The sequence below is a fragment of the Cyprinus carpio genome, chromosome B6, assembly GCF_018340385.1.
Source record: "Cyprinus carpio isolate SPL01 chromosome B6, ASM1834038v1, whole genome shotgun sequence".
NCBI classification, from domain to species: Eukaryota; Metazoa; Chordata; class Actinopteri; order Cypriniformes; family Cyprinidae; genus Cyprinus; species Cyprinus carpio.
This window is the reverse complement of record NC_056602.1, coordinates 8158956-8173400: the sequence shown is the minus strand read 5'-3', so window position 1 is coordinate 8173400 and position 14445 is coordinate 8158956. Positions and strand designations below refer to the sequence as shown.

General features: G+C 41.3%; 1 pseudogene; it reads left to right on the top strand.

Annotated features, from left to right (window-relative positions):
• The window catches only part of LOC122137595, a 37900-nt pseudogene extending 23690 nt beyond the window's left edge, over positions 1–14210 (top strand).
• Positions 14211–14445: the final 235 nt, after the last annotated feature.

Sequence of the window (14445 nt, the reverse complement as noted above, 5' to 3'; positions counted from 1 at the left end):
GCACTAACTTTCCATTCCTGCTCTTTGATTAAAAAAAATACAGTAAAATTGGTAAATTGTGGAATATTAATTTCTATTTGTATAAAATAGTTTTCTATTTTAAGATATAATTTATTCCTGTGATGGAAAACTGAATTTTCAGCAGACATTACTCCAGCCTTCAGTGTCACATGATCCTTCAGAAATCATTCTAATATGCTGATTTGGTACTCAAGAAACATTTCTTATCAATGTTGTGCTGCTTGATAATTGTGTGGAAATTGAAAGTGAATGATTTTTTTTAGTATTTTTTGAAAGTTGAAAAGAACAGCATTTATTTGAAAGGTGTTTTCTTTGTTTTTTCTTTTTTAATAATAAAAATGAAGTCTTTAATGTCACTTTTGAACATTAATGCAGCCTTGTAGAATAAAATTCCTTTTTTTTTTAACAAAAAAAAAAGTCTATATTCTATACATATATTCAATAATATATTTACACTATTCAGCACACTGAATTCTTGATGCAGTTGCATTTTTAATGTGCCTGTATGTCTGGTACGATAACAGAGCAAAAGAAAACATAAAAAATTCCATGCTCCAGGCAAAGTCTAAAAAACCTGTTGCTCTTCATTTCTCACATACTGTGTCCGTGACAAAGAGCCTAAAGACATTCTGATCCTCTGATATCTCTGAATGATTTGAATGTTCATTTAGATGCTTTTTTTTTTCTCCCTAACTGAATGTTGTAGATTGAGGACTTGGTTCTTCAGGTATGTTATCCAGCTGTAGTCATTTATGTGCTGGTCCTGTGGCAAATATGCATGGCTTATGCAGCGTTTCAAGTAGTAGAGCATGTGATAGATATTGTCCATTCATTTTCTTGTTTGTCAAACCTTTTCAGCAGGTATACATCAGTCATGTCTGTAATTCATGTTTTTTTTCCCCCCTCTTTCATCCTCCTACTCAAATACACACATACACAAATCCTCTTTCCTCAGAAATGTATTTGTTTACTGCTGTAGTGGCTTCTGAAGGCTTTATTTAATAGCTTTATTGCCTAAACTGTACATTTGTGTCTGTTCATTTTAGGATTGTCTTCTTGTAACCCTCTTAAAAGTCTCAATCTGTTGCAATAAACATGTTGTGGTTAATATTCGTATGCGCGCGTATTGTCGGACTTGCTGTTCAGGCATATCGTTTGGTTAGGACTAGGCCGCGTGTTTATGTATTGTGTTTGGCCTCACACCACATTCTTTGTGTAATTTGTACAGTGGAAAGTCGGTTCAGGCTCTGATCAAAGATAAGATGGAAGACGATAGTGTATGTCTGCAGCAAAAGACACCTGTCCGCGTGAGTGTTGAAGAGCGTAATGAAGAGATTTGAAAAACTTGACTATGGTGTGAGCGTCTCATATACGTGCGTTGTGGAGTCAGGATTGTGCTGAAGCTGTGAAGATGCCAGCCGAAATGGACCAGCTGGAAGCAAATAACTCAGTACAGCACGCAAGAAACCTTGCAGGAGGTCACCAGCTAGGTTCCAAAAATACTGACCTACAAATACCAAATGCATTTTTTAGCTGTTCAGTTGGTGTGTTAATGTTGGGGCGATTTGGAAGTATTTTTATTAGGCCTGAATATTAAAATAGTTCTAAGCCAAGTAGTGGTCTGCTGGTTTTTACTTTCAGGATAAAGAAGCTTTGCAGCAGCAGCAGTATGCTAATAAGCTTCAGATCTCTCTGCCCTACAGTCCCATGTCCTTAGATGAGACCAGACACCGGTTCCCCCTGCCTAATAGACCACCCGACCCCAACCCATCCGGGAGCAGTTCGAAGACGGTTCACGCAGGCAGGATCTGACAGGAACCAATCGAAACAACCAGTGGAGTGTATATAAAACAAGAAAGTAGAAGAGATCGGAAATTGCCTTTTAACTGTTCATTGTTTCTGCTTCTGCTTAGGACATGCACAATGGAAATTGATTTAAGAGTTGGGGATCTCTCTTAGGTGGAGTTGCTGTAAGAAGCGTGAGATAAACCTGAGCTTGAGACGGATTTAGGTAGTGAGGGAGAGACAGAGGATCTGACAACTAGCACTACAGTCTGGAGAACCTCAACAAAACAACAGAGAGCAGACAGAATGACAGAAGAGCAGGCTCACAGAACGCACATCACTCACCTGCATGTTAGTCTCTGGTCTCATTATACTGTGTTTGAATGAGTGTAGCCTGGCACTGTTATGGGTCGATGTTTCTATTCATTTGTTCACAGTACTCTGGATAAACTGTTATTTATAGACACACTAGAACCTTTCCTTCGAATTCTGTATTGATTTAGTTAATGAATTGGTCTGGAGGGGATGTTAAAAAGCCAGGGTTGACGCACACTCTGTGTCCTTTAGCGAGACTGTGCACACTTTAACAAGCGCGTCTAGAAGAGGGAAGTAACGAAGCCATCCTTCAGCTGCCTTTCTGCTCCTTTTTTTTTGGTGTCTTCTGGCGGAGTACGAAGAATCGAGATCGGACAACACAACCCAACAGATCCTCCAGCTGCAGCAAGAGCTGACTGGATGACTCAGGTGATAATCAGGTATAGACAAGTATGTCCATGTTTGTTGTGTGTTCCCAGATTTTTTGACTGGCAAGCATAACAAAGAAATGCTTACTGGAACTGGAATTCAAGGATTCTTCCGCATGTTCAATTTGTTTTAAATTCCTAGACTCTGTTGCCCTAGGAAGGATCTGATGTACACTTATTACAAGGAACAATAAATCCACAGGTTAACGAGTCTTTGTTTCATTTTAGCCATCTTTTTGTACATTGTAGTTTGATAAAGCAATGTAACAGTACGCGTGATGTTTTGTACACTAGTCCTACATTACCCATTTCAGACTCTAGAGAAAATAGCAAGAGGAGATTGAAGAGTGCCATCTCTGGTTGAACGTCTCGTTGTGACCAGCAGTGATTGTACGGCAGGCAAGGAAGAAGAGAAGTGAGCAGACTCCACGCGGTTATAACAAGCTTCAAGAGCGAGTTGTAGCCAGCTTGACCCACCTCCTATGAGGTCAGGACCCCAACACTGACAGCACCTGCGTACACTGACTTCCCCTGGTCCCTCATCCTCACCAGCAGAGGGCAGCCTGGGTAGCTGTGCCAGGAGCTCCGCAGCCACACCACTGCAGTTATCTCGTATCTCGCATGAAGGATTACACGTTGCAGCTGGAACGGAGCAGCTGAAGAGAAGGCCTTTCAAAGACTGTCTCGCTCTCCAAGAGACCAGTATGGAAAAGCAGGGTGAGAGGAACTCGGCCGGAAGTCTAGGAGAGGAAAGGGGGAAGGTGGATGTGTTGTTAACAGGAAGCGAAAAGAGCGCACTCCAGCCTAGAGGAGAAAGCAGACAGAAGCGGCGAGATTGGCGGACAGTGTGGAAGTGTTGGAAGATACAGATCGAGCTCATCAGTCCGGGCTTAGAGAGTCTGAGCTCCAGCTGAGAAAGAGCAGAAGAGAGAAGAGACGAGGTCCAGCAGGGAGCTTGGCAGGCTACACAGGAGGAGGTGAAGAACCAGTGTGTTGAGAAGGAGCTTCTGGTGAGAACCAAACCTCAGAACTGCAAAACAAGAAGAGGAAATATCAGAATGAGCTCGATTGCTTTACAGTTCAAACTGGATGCGCTTGAGCCAAAAGCGTAACAAGTAGGCAAAGCCACCGTCATTGCCTTGGAGACAAGCAAAGAGAAAAACTGTCCAGTTGAGAGAGAGGCTCTGAGAGAAAACGGGAGGATGCCTCCAGGAGGAAATAGGAGCGTTGAAACAGGAGTGACATCAAACAGACTAACTACATTAAAGAACTAATTGACCAACACAAGGAGAACGGTGGCTAAACAAGGAGAAGCTCAAAAAAAGAAGTTCTGGTGAGATATTTTGGAAAACTTTTTTGAAATCAAACCCTGCTCACTCACGGTTTTTTTAAGTGTTTAATTTTACCTTTCTTATTAGCTAATGGAATATGAACAAGGACTGCCCCTATAGAAGCAAACTGTGATTATGGATTTGGGCTGTAACTCTGTGGAGCTTTACTCTTGCCATGAACTATGATGCAAACAGTGAATTATTTGGGAAGTTACCTCAAGGTTTAATGCTTTACAGATCTCTGTAATTACTTGCGATCAACCATGTTTTGTTTGTGCAGTTTGGGTAGTGCCTGAAATTACAGAGAGAAAGAAAAAAAAGGGGAGGGACAAAGAATAGAATGATTTAATCCAGCCCTCTGGCCACATGAGAGAAAATAGCTCAACTGGGAAGTAAATTTATCAAGCGGAAGTCTGTCTGAAGTCTTTTAAACCATTTACTTTTAACGCTTGATCTGAAACTTTGGGATTGGTTAGTCATGAGCTAGAAGTGAAAAGCTGCCACTTTGTTTTTATTTGCTTTGTTTAGAGTCGTGGATCGAGGTTGATGGGAGCTCCGTTTCAAGCAAAAATATTTAATTTCTTGGAACTTTCTTTCTAGCACACGACGCCACTTTTCTTGTGATTTGAGTAGGATGCAAATTCCCTTTGGATTTGGCCCTTTTTTTGACATGTTGTACAGTTCTATGTCATTTTTGGTTTGGTTTGTTCACTTGTTAGAATGGGAATAATTACATGTTTGGGTCATGCATTTTTACAATGACTTGACTTGCTGCAGATTTGACGAGCTAGGTTTTCTCCATTTTCAGAGTATGACCTTAACTTAATATAGTTTTGTAATCTGCTGATGTAACTCATTTTGGTGTGTGTGTGATGTAAAGAACTAACATTACTGCGTGATTTATTTTTGCAGGACGTGTGCTGAAGAGACCTTGGCTAAAGCTGAGAGACTGCTTTACGTGAGTGAGAACAGCAGCTGATCCACCTGAGGGGAGAGGCATGATGCTCTAGAGGCGGAAGTTTAGCTGTGAAGGAAAGGGGCTTAGTACCCCAGCACAGAAGAGAGCTGAAAAGTTACAGGAAGAGGGACAGGTATGTGGATTAGTTTTCTTAATTGATACACACATTGGTTTGTCGGTTTTGACTTTTATCCAGAATGTAAAAAAATAAATAAAAAACTTGTACAGATTCCATGCATTTTTAAGGTTAATAGAATAAATATAGCAGAGCACAAGCACTAGTACTTTTTTCAGAAGTGTAAAAATCAAGTTGCTGATTTGATCTTTCACCATCAGACAAAAGATGGGTGCATTGGCTGATCTCGAGGGTCCATAACCAGCACCTGAAAGCAGAGCTGCGGGAGTTTGCAGGATGACCTGGCTGTGCAGGAAGAAGCGCTGGCCTATCAGCAGCGGGAGCTAGGAGCAGCTCCAACAAGCGCTTGCGGCTGCAGGGACCACCATCCCAAACCACGGCCACCGCTTTCTTGAAGGCCTTTCCGTGACCCATCCCTCTCTGCTTCCCTATCTTCACCAGAAGTCCTGCGTGGAGTTGGAGTGCAGTGAAGAGCACCCCTCTCGTCTGCAGGTGTCTCACCTCTCAGAGCTCAGTGCGCTTCACAAGCGCCAGCCTAGAAGTTTCACAGCAAGCCTTAAGCCTATGGGCCCGGGACAAAGAGAGACCACCGCCCGACAAACTTTATCCCACCTTCAGAGGAAGTCCCACCCAGCACACACACTGCATCCCTTGCTCTCTTACTGTGTCGAAAACACCTTTCTGTGCTTGACTCCCTGGATGCAGATAAGGTAAGCATCGTTTTCACTTTATTTCCAAAGAAAGGTTTCAGTGCTAACTGGAAACATTAAAGCGCTAACTGAATTCCATTAATAAAATGAAGGAAATGCATTGTTTGTTCAGATTCATGAATTGGACAATTTCAAGATGTGACACCATCTCGGTATCCACTTGGTTCACCTTCCGTGTCTGTGCCGGAGTGGTCCGCATGGATCCGGCAGCAGTGGGCGTTTTTATGGGTCGTACATGCCTGCTTACATTCTGTAGAGAGACTGGTGTGTTTAATCAAGATTAAGACATTTCTGTTAGTTCTAACGGTTTGGTTTGTAGATGTGAGCTCCAGAGTTGGGAGGCCATGCCTGAGGCTGGAGGTGGACATACAGGCCTTTAAAGGCTCATTTGGTGCAGGATCGGGCGCTGCAGAGGACATGTCACCTGCGGAAAAACACAGATAGCGCTGCGGCAGTATGCACGAGAACCACGGAGGACCCTCACACCTGAGTTACAGGTACACGACAATGTTAATATGCGCCCTCGCTCCTGACATGAGAACTGATTGGATTTGGTGATTATATTCTGCGTGATCATTTACAGCTATTTTTGACGCGCGTCTACCAGGAAAGCTGTAGATCCCAATGGTCCCCTTTGTCCCATCGACCCTGGCCCATCTGGCCAGTCACCGCCCAGATTCGGGCCTGCCCACCCCCCTCCTGGCAGAGGGAGAGAAGGGCCTTACAGGGAGAACCATCTTATCACTCAGAGAGCTGCTCTGCAGGATGGGCTGACAGGGAAACCCAGGGTGAGGCTCATCTGTGTATCTCGCTTACCTGATAGATCCTTAAAAGTAAGGAATTAAACAGTCAGACAGCCAAGGCGTGGTAGTAGATTGTGTGCAGCCGGTTTTTTCAGCAAAGAAGTTTTAATCATGTTGGTAATTTAGAGACCTTTTTTCTGGTTAAAAAATAATGCACTAGGCTATGTAGGGTTAAAGTAACTTGGAAATAAAACTGCATATCCAGAGTGATTGTGTGCAGTAGTGTGTGCGATCAACAGTTCACTTACATTTGAATTTTGTGTTTATGTATATGAAGACTGACAGTGGGGATGTGGACTGGAGGTGTGAGCTATTGCAGGCTGTCCGCAGTGTGTTTGACAGTGAAAGGGGAATGGCTTCACTCTCAGCTTCAAGCTTTCATGGCAACTGCTACTCAGATGGACCTCACCCCTTTGCTGGATCAGTTAAAGAAACTGTTTCAGAAGCAGGTGCTGAGAAGCCCAGCATATGATGCTGATTTTCTCATATTAAATAAATCCATGTGCTTTCATTTATTAACTATACTGATTTTCTTTCAGGAGGAGCAGCAGTGGAAGTCTCTAGAGCAGCTGTTCAACGCAGACCGTCACAATCTATTGGCTGAGGTGCGCAGCCTGCATGCGCAACTGCATGCAAGCACCCAGCAGAGCCAGGAACAGCTGCGCAGCAGCTGCAGGATTCCCTACACACCGCAAAAGAGCAGGGCATGGAAAGGCAACATCAGCTGCAGATTAAAGATGGTATGTTTTTTCAGAATTCATTTTAGGGAAAAAAATTGCCAGCAAATATTTGAAAAACCAACAAAAACAGTCCCAAAGGTAGATTTTAACTCTGTGCACTGTTTAGTTGAAGAGCTGGAGTTGCAGCTGCAACAGGAACAGACAGTGTCACGCATGATCTGTGCTACTGCTCTGGAAGCTGAGAAAAGTGGGGATTGGAGTGGCAGAAGGCAGTTGGCAGGCCCGGAGCTAAAGGCTGTGTCTCTGTGCTGAAGGAGGAGCTAGAAGAGACCCAGGCTAGAACTTCCGGACTACATACAAAAATCAAGACGAATATTAAAGAGCCAAATTCACAAGCTCAGGTACAGCAAGGCGTGCACACTCTTGTGTTGAACATGAATTGTCACTAGTAGTATGCACCATATTTTGTATTTTTTTTTCTGAAAAATGTTTGTCTCTTTCAGGCTAAAAGCTGGAAAATGTTGAGGGGTGTGAACATCGGGCCTGTCTACAGAGCATTGCTTGGAGAAAAGCAGGCTAGATTACAGAACTCCAGAGGCCTTCAGCAGCAATAGCGACTCATCACCACACAACAGTTGACAAACCACCAAACACAGGAGGTGAACCCATTTTTGATGTATATAAACCTTCTATTGGTGTTTTGTTAGTCATCAAGTTTATCAGTACTGTGAAGTAGTTCATCAAAATGATTCATATTCTTTCATTGTTTTTATTTAGTGGCTTTTGTTAGGGATTTTAATCCGTCTCTTCTGTCCCACTTTTTGACCACTTTTCTGGGGGAACCAGGATATATTTTTTTTTTGTTTTTAAAACCACCAGGCTTTAAATGAGGAAGCATGTTCACATGTCAAGGTCAAGCTTACACACTCCGCCACGGGGGGACCAGGAGCGTAAACATCACATCCAGTAACCTGCGCTTCCGTGAGGCTCCAGATCGGCCCAAGCAGTCTCGTTGGGGAGGCCCTGCTGGGCCCAGAAAACGGCGAACGCACTGTACTTGCAAATTTCCCGCCTCGAGGATGAACGCTCTCGAGCAACAGAGCCTCGCAGAGTTCTCTCTCGAACACCAAGGGCCCAGGAGCATGCGCGCCGTTTAGAGGAGGAAGCCGTAGACAGGGAAGCAAGCCAGTGCCCCACGACAGAAAAAAGGAAAGTTTTAACAGGACCTAACGGGTGCAACTGGAACAGGAGAGGCGTCCAGGGAGAGGGGATCTGGCAGGCTATGTTGGAAAACGTCTGCAAGGGCAGGTGCTGTGGGGAAGGAAAGCGCAGGCAAGCAGAGCAGGAAGAGCAGGAGGCACACAAGGAGCAGGGGAGGGAAGTGAGAAGGCTCCGTGCGATGCTCTGGAAGGCCTGCAGACTCAGAAACACAGAGGTCGGACGCACTCTAGAGGCGGAGCGAGAAAGAGCTGCTCAGTTACAAACAGAGTTGGATGTGATGAAAGAAAAAATGAGAGCAGTGAAAGAGAGGGAGAGAGTGAGGGAGGAGCAGATGGAGAGGCAGAGGAGACAGGAGAAACAGGAGCAGGTGGAAAAAGGATCGAGCGACGACAGGAACGCACCAATGAGAAATGGTGAAAAACTGGTGAGGGAAAAAGATTTGTTCTCTTAAAGGGATAGTTCACCCAAAAATATCAGTTCTGTTAAAATTTACTTACTCTTGTTGTCCCAAACCAATAAGACCCAAAAAAACTTAAATTAAATAAGTTTCATCATTAAAGCGATCATATCTAGGTTCACAGGGATTCAACTGGGACTGGACTCATATTAATTTCTTTTTTACATCCTATTGTTTTGGTTAGGTTGATAACTTTCACTGGAATGGGCAGGAAAGAAACCACTAAGGTTTCATTCAAGAGATGATTATAAAAAGTGATATTTACCCCACAAATGAAATTTTGTCAGTAACTGCACCCATATATTGTTCCCAACTCAAAGACCTTTCATTCATCTTCGGAACAACAAAAAAATTAAGATATTTTTGATAGAAATCCGAGAGCTTTCTGGGACCCTCAATAGACAGCAATGTAACTGAAATGTTCGCAGACCCAGAAAATGATATTATCAAAAGATGTTCGTCAAAATATCTAAAAAACTTTTTTACGGGGTTTGGAACGGACGTGAGGGTGAGCAATTAATGACTGGGAATTTTCATATTTGGGTGAACTATCCCTTTAATTTGTGTTTGAAGATTAACCAGTTTATGGGTTTTTGGGAACAGCTTTGGATGGTTAATAAATAACAATTTTGTCATTTTTTTGTGAAACTAACCACTTTAAATTTGCATATGTTACATGATCAATCATAGTTTGTGTCATTGTTTAAGAGCCACTGAAGTTATTTGATGAATGTGTCTCAGTTGGAGTTGGGAAGTGTTGCGTGAGAGAGGATCAGCAAGCGGTTGAGGTGCAGCAAAGCTGCCAGCAGACGTTGGCTGAATCTGGAGCACAAAGAGGAAGCGGCTCACATCAGCAACGCCTGCAGAGAGAAAACACACTCCAATGGCCATGAACCTTTGGCCAGAAGAATGCGTAACATTCTCCAGCCCTAAGTTTTGACTTGTACTCTTAAATTACAAACCCAAGCTGTTTTTGTTTTACAAGCAAATTTTCAGTTTATTTATTATTTATCACACAGATATTTAACAATCACACTTGGTGTAGTGACAAATCACACTTGGTGGTATATGAACAATAATTTTAAATGCTTACAAGTCTGTATTTGAAGTAACCAGACCAGATGGCTGACCCATATACCCCAATATACCCAGTCCTACTTATTCTTTCACAAGCTTTCACTCAGACGAAAGTGTTTGTACGATACAGACATGAATTGTATGAACATTTACAATGATGAGTAGAAAAATGAGGTTTCGTTGCACTGTGTTTAGTACAGAATGCATAAAAGAGCATGTGCTAAAGGGGATAGTTTTCACCCAAAAAGTGGAAAATTGGCATAAATTTTTTTTACTCAACATCTTGTCATAACAAAAAAAATAAAACTGTATGGGGACTGATTTGTGGAACATAAGATATTTTAAAGAATGCTGGTAATCCAACTAGTTTCAGCAGTGACCAATGAAATCAGTTGTGTAATTTTTATCCATTGTAGTGGAAAGTTAATGGGAACCAAAACTGTTGAAACCAATGCAAAATTAATTGGGTCAAAAAATTTGATCTGATTTTCACATTTTACTTGGCTGTTTTTCAGATCAATATAGGGGGAAAAAAAAAAGGAAATGAGGGAACATTGAACGGAAATGAGAATTCACTCTCTGACAGTAAGTGGTGCCGAAAATACCTGGTTATCCTTGAGCACAAAGGGAAGGGAAAAAGGATAGTTTGTTTGCCAAATGGTTGCAAACCCTATAAATCAGGTTTTTTTTTTTAAATTGCAATTATCAGGTATCACACAAAATCCTTTTTAAATTGATATCGTATTTTATTTTGTAATATATTTGATCATGCTGTCAATAGGATTTCTACCTCATCCACTAACTCTCTAAATGGAAACGTTTGCTGAAGGAGAACACCGAGTTCTCTGAGTGTTCTAGCGCTGCTCTAAGTGAGGAGAAGATCCTCCCTCAAACACACTATAAACCTGTCTGGAGAGAGACCCTGCAAAGCCTGAAAACACCAGGAGCAGGTAATGCTATTAACAATTAGTTTCTTTTTTTTTTAATTTTTTTTTTTTTTTTTTGAAAAGCAGACCTTTTTAAACATCAATCAAGACATTATGCAACCAATGAATTCACCTACTGGGAAAAGTTTGCGCATGATTATGTTGAAACAAAGCAATTGGGCTGAAAGTTGCAGATAAAATTGCCGTTCTTCATTCTGAATGTTCAGTCCTTTTTTTTTTTTTTTTTTTTGGTTCCAGCTGTGATTATTTCATATAGATTTTGGTTGGGTATGTCTGTCTGTCTGTCTGTCCGTGACAGGTGAAATCTCCTGCTGTTACGGAGCGGTGCAGGTTATCGGAGGATGAGAGAAGGTCGGCGAAGCTGGCCTGGCAGAAGGAAAAAAGCAAACTCTCTCAAAAGCTGCGCTGTGTAAAGCAGAGGATGAGCTTGAGCTCCAAATGTCACAGCTAGCAATGAAAACAGACCCACCAATAACAGGGTAATTAGGATTAATGCATTAAATGTATAATCAGTTCCTTTATTTTAACTGTTTAATGTAGTTTTTAGTTTTTGACCGAAAATTTGCTCTCGAAGTAAACTTATGATATTTTAGCTTATTTGAATAATTTAAAAGGGATACTCCACCCCCAGTCTATGGGACAGTCACACAGGCCTCCCGGTTTTTTTCATCCAAAATATTTAAAAAAAATTGTGTTTCCGAAGGACGAACATAAAGCTTTTACGGGGTTTGGAAAAACGGGAACGACATGGGGGTAAGTGATTAATGACAAAATTTTCATTTTGCAGTGGAGTATCCCTTTAACAACACATTCACAGTTCTTTGATGTTGGTTAATGTCAGGTGTTTTTTATTATTATTATTTTTTTTATATTTTAAGTTTTAGTGTATTTGAAGTGCTTGCTTTATGAATCTGTTCCTGTAGGTGCAGCGGCTCTATGAGAGAGATACCTGCGAGCAGAGAGTTACAGGAAGTCGCTGGGTGTATCAGAAGCGGTATCTGCTGTTGCTGGATGGGGAGGGTTTCAAGAGTGCGAACAGGGCTACTCTCGCACTAATCGCTCGTTCTGGGTGCGCAGCCAAACATTGAGCCAATCACAGGGCTCCAGACCTCTAAACGCTTCAGAACATCTGTCAGAGTTGTCATCGCTATCTCAAGGTAAAAGGAATGGCTACGTACATGTGTCTGGCAAAGTTAGTATGCAGTTTGGAAAACGCTTTGCTTGTGGGACTGTTTCAAAGTTTAAAAAAAATTTAAATTTGTATTTTATTAAAACTGGAGTTTCCATTCCATTTTTGCCTTATTTCTAGTTTTGCCTTAGTTTTTGGGTTGGTTAATGACTGGGAAGTTGTCTTGACCCCGGTGTTTTTTTTGTTATTTTTAGACGAAGTTCCTCACTAGGAAATGGCAAAGAGCTACAAGGAAAAAGGTTTCGTCAGTAGGCAGTGCTACAGTTTGACGGGCATGGTGCTAAACAGGGGACAAAACCAAGCACAGGTTAAGTGTGGTACGTTGTTCAGCTTGCAGATTTGATTTGGTAGTTCTGCAAGGTGATTTAAATCAGAAGTAAGTAATTTATGTGCTGTTTTCCCTTCTCTCTTATTTCCTGCCTTGAGGACTGAAGTGCTGAGGCCACAGCAGACTGGAGTTGCGTTCAACTCTCCACCCACTCGTGATCATGCCTTTGCACAAAGGAGGCTTGTGGTCTCTTCTCTGGTGCCGCCAATCAAAAGTCACCTTTCAGACTTGAAACTTCATAGGGTAAAAATATATTTCTTATGGATGTAGGTTGGTTTTCCATTTTTAGTGTTTTTTAATTCAAATGTCGGATTTCATTAACTTTGGACTCTTTTCTTTCTTACTCAAAGAAACCATACACACAACTCCAGTGCTGGGACCTGCTGAACGCTCCTTCAGCTCTTCCCAAGATCAAGAACGATCTCTTACGGAGGTATATTCAAACATTTGGAGACTGTCCAGCAGCAGGCGACTCGGAGAGCCGGTCGTCCAGGTAGGATGAGGCCATGGGGAAGTGGACCTAAAATTACTGTCATCTTTTACATGGAAACCACTTTCAATATGAGTGGGTTTTAAATTGAGACAATAGCTTCATTCAAAACAAATTTTGTAAAAAAAAAAAAAAAAAAAACTTGCATAAATGCTAAATCAGAAATACAGTAAAAAAGCTGTAATATTTAAGGCATTTTATTAACAATTTAAAATAACAGTTTTAATCCCATTTTTAATGTGTCATTTATTCCTGTGATTGGCAAAGCTGATTTTTTTTCATCTGCTCCAACCTATTAGAATGATTTTCTGGAGGATCCATGTGGACACTGGATTGGTGCTAAAGAAACCTTTCTTATTAAAAAGACAATTGTGCCTGCACTTAATTGTTTTTGTGGAAACCGTGATTCCTTTTCTTCTTAGCATTCTTTGAACAGAAAATTTCAAAAAGAACAGCATTTTTAAAATTGAAATAGAAGTATTTTTGTAACAAGTTTTAGTGTCACTTTTGATCACTTCAGTGTGTCTTTGCTGAACAGAATGAATTTATTAAAAAAATAAATATATTTACTGACCCCAGACTTGTAACATATAGTGTATATATATAGTTCTGTAGCAGTTGCATTAAACTTGGCAAATTTTAAAATGAAAAAAAAGGTAAAAATAATATGCACTGACCTTCTACTGGTCAACTGAGAGCCCATCACCAAAAACAGTGTGAAAGGTGTGTTGGTGTTCCAATTGTAGGCAGAATTTGTCACAAAAACACTAAAACTATACTATACCTCATTTCTGTAAACTGATTACACAAGATGGTTAGTTCTTTTTTACTTTACCAAAGATCCCTATTAACACTGAAGGTGAAAGAAAGAATCCAAAACTTAAATAATGGCCATTTGTGGACCTCTGACCTTACCATTACTTACAGTCCCCAGAGCGGACAGGAGGGCATAGCTTTCCCGATACGATGAGATTTCAGCAGAAGTGGTTTCTAGAAAATAGAACCTGGCTGTATTGAGTTGTTTGGCCCGGGGTCCGTGTGGCCTTTAGGTGTGAGTGACAGTCTGGCATCACTTCCATGTTACCCAGTCACAGAGGAGTGCAGAGGAGAGGAGTTCACCTTCTTGTGTGATCAGTCACGTTTCTGGTTTGGTCTTGTTTCACACAGGGTGTGCAATGCCTATTTATTGTCTGCATCATGAAATACTCCCATGGGCCTGTGCACTGTGTGTAGGGCGGCTGGCAGGTTAGGCAAATGCAGAACTGATATTTCTAATCATGTTGTGTTTGTTTTGCAGGTTCGCCATCAATGCTTCCATATGCCAGAAACTCTGACCGATGATGGAATGAAGAAAGCTGATCAGTTCTGTGTGCAAATTAGTTTTTTTTTTTTTTTTTGTTACATTCATAAATTATTTTTAATGCCATCTTTTCCTTGTTAAGCTGTATTATTTTAGCTGAAACATTGTCCCACAAATAACGTTTTTTTTTTTTTTTCAAGCAGTGCTAGATGTTTTCACTTTTTGTATTACAATTTTTGAATGTCTGTACAGTGTTCACAGTTGTTATT